The sequence below is a fragment of the Sceloporus occidentalis genome, unplaced genomic scaffold (genome assembly GCF_023333645.1).
Source record: "Sceloporus occidentalis isolate IW3139 unplaced genomic scaffold, rSceOcc1.0.p SCAF_485, whole genome shotgun sequence".
Classification (NCBI taxonomy): domain Eukaryota; kingdom Metazoa; phylum Chordata; class Lepidosauria; order Squamata; family Phrynosomatidae; genus Sceloporus; species Sceloporus occidentalis.
The window spans coordinates 180,001-182,500 of record NW_028317465.1 but is presented as its reverse complement, the minus strand read 5'-3'; positions in this window follow the sequence as shown (position 1 = coordinate 182,500).

The following is a 2,500-nucleotide window of genomic DNA, read 5'->3' as shown; positions in this document are numbered from 1 at the left end:
AAAGTACCTGTTCCGGGGCATTATTTGGGAAAAAGCAGGGGTGGATATTACGGGATCTGTGCTCCAATAGGAGCGTATCGTGGGCTTTTTCACAATGCCCATCACAAGGGTCAGGGCCCAAAATCTTTTAATTTCATGGGAGTCAGTGGGGTACCAGGTCTGGCTTCTGTCTCCTTGGTCAGCTGCCTGACACTGGGCTGCATAGAGGTTTGTTTGAGCTGCTAGCAGCTCAAAAAACTCGGGGGCAAACATTAAATGGAAAAATGACTTTGGCTCGCTAGCATCGATGTCACATCTGATGCCAGGAGTCGCAGTAAAAGCAGGGATTACTGGGTCTATCATATTTGGGGGCACCCAATTATATTTAGAGTCAGGCTCTCCACGCCTGGCTTTGCCAGATGGACCCTGGCCATCATCGTCTTCCTCTGACTCGTCATTATCTGACGCACAGCAGGATTCCTCAGATATTGGATCAATATCTGATGCAGTCAGAGTGGCCTCGGCGTCTGACGCCGTCAGAGTGGCCTCGGCGTCTGACGCGGTCAGAGTGGCATCGTCATCAGACTGAGTGAGGCAGTCATGAGCCTCCTCAGCGCTGAAGACATGTTGCGCCATTGTACCTACCTGGCCAATTTCTAAAACACTACACTATCCCCAATATATAATGTGGTTTTGCACTAAGCACTGCAGCTCTGCAAAACGAACTCTCTCTGTCTCTATCTCTCTCTCTCTCTCTCTCCCCCAGTGTCGCACATCCGGCAGTAATGTCACTGACCTGGATGTGGTTCAGTCCCCCAAGGCTAATGACACACCAAGTTGTTACAGGGGATCGGGCTGCAGGGGGGGGTCCAGGCTGTCAAACGACAGCCTGTTCTCCCGTGCAGCGGCAGGGATGTGTTCCTGACGCTGCACGAAAGGCTAGACGTCCCGGTACGTCTATAGGGGATTGAAGGGGTTAAGCCGGCCAGCAGCAACTTGTGCAGCTATATAAAGAGGTTCTGCAGCAGCCGTTATCCCTATACCCCACCCAGGCATAGGGATCTAGCGACAGTCCCATACAGATATATATATATATATATATATATATATATATATATATATATATAGATATATATAGATATATATAGATATATATATATAGATATAGATATAGATAGATAGATAGATAGATAGATAGATAGATAGATAGATAGATAGATATAGATATAGATATAGACACAGTTTATCTGCTGTAATGCCTGCTTAACCCCTTCAATCCCGGAGAAATTTTGCCATTTTTGCGCTATGTCGGTTCAGCGATGATTCTCTTTTACTGTGAATAGTGTACCCATATAAACTATATATTGTTTTTTCAAGGAGAGATAGAGCTTTCTTTTGATACCATAGTTGGATGATTAGCTGAAAATTTAGAATTAGAAATTTAGTAAAAAGTAGCAAGAATTAGAAAAAAAAATCTGTGTTTTTTTCATTTTCCCTCTGAATCCTCACAAAATTAGGTAAAAAGACAGAAAATTCCATCCAGATTTATCCATTTAGGTGTCCTGTAGATGTCGATGTGCCCAAAGTGCCCGTTCCCGGCCGCCTAAGTTGATCGCGGCCGGCCGGCAGTTTTGCTCTAAGTCCCCGTTTTTGGCAGGTCAAGTTGCTTGAGAAACCCTGGAAGTCAATGAGGTCGGATTTGCCGGCCGCATCCGACCCTCGCTCCATCGAAGTCGGCATGCCTTGCCGGATTTTCCCGGTGGTGACGTGGAACTCCGTCCCGGTTCGCCAGGGACGTCAGGCACCCTCCGCCGGATATATAGGGAAGCTGCTGCTGCTTGTTCCAGAGAGCCGGCTCCCAACGACCTCGCGAAGCCCAGCCCGGGTGCCGGCCATGTCCCGGCCCCGGCCCCGGGAACCCCACCGTCCTGTAGACCTCCGAGGGTCCCGCCCGGGGCTCCACGGACCTCGGGAGGACCAGCCCGGGTGCCGCACCGGCGGTCCAACCCGCCCATGTCCCGGGCCGTGTCCCGGGAACACCACCTTGGGGCAGACCCCCGAGGGTCCCGCCAGGGGCTCCACGGACCTCGGGGTGCCCAGCCCGGGTGCCGCACCGGCGGTCCAACCCGCCCAAGTCCCGGGCCGTGTCCCGAGAACACTACCTTGGGGCAGACCCCCGAGGGTCCCGCCAGGGGCTCCCCGGACCTCGGGGTGCCCAGCCCGGGTGCCGCACCGGCGGTCCAACCCGCCCAAGTCCCGGGCCGGGTCCCGGGAAGAGCACCAGGGGGCAGACCCCCGAGGGTCCCGCCAGGGGCTCCCCGGACCTCGGGGTGCCCAGCCCGGGTGCAGCAACGGCGGTCCAACCCGCCCAAGTCCCGGGCCGGGTCCCGGGAAGACCACCAGGGGGCAGACCCCCGAGGGTCCCGCCAGGGGCTCCCCGGACCTCGGGGTGCCCAGCCCGGGTGCAGCACCGGCGGTCCAACCCGCCCAAGTCCCGGGCCGGGTCCCGGGAACACCACCA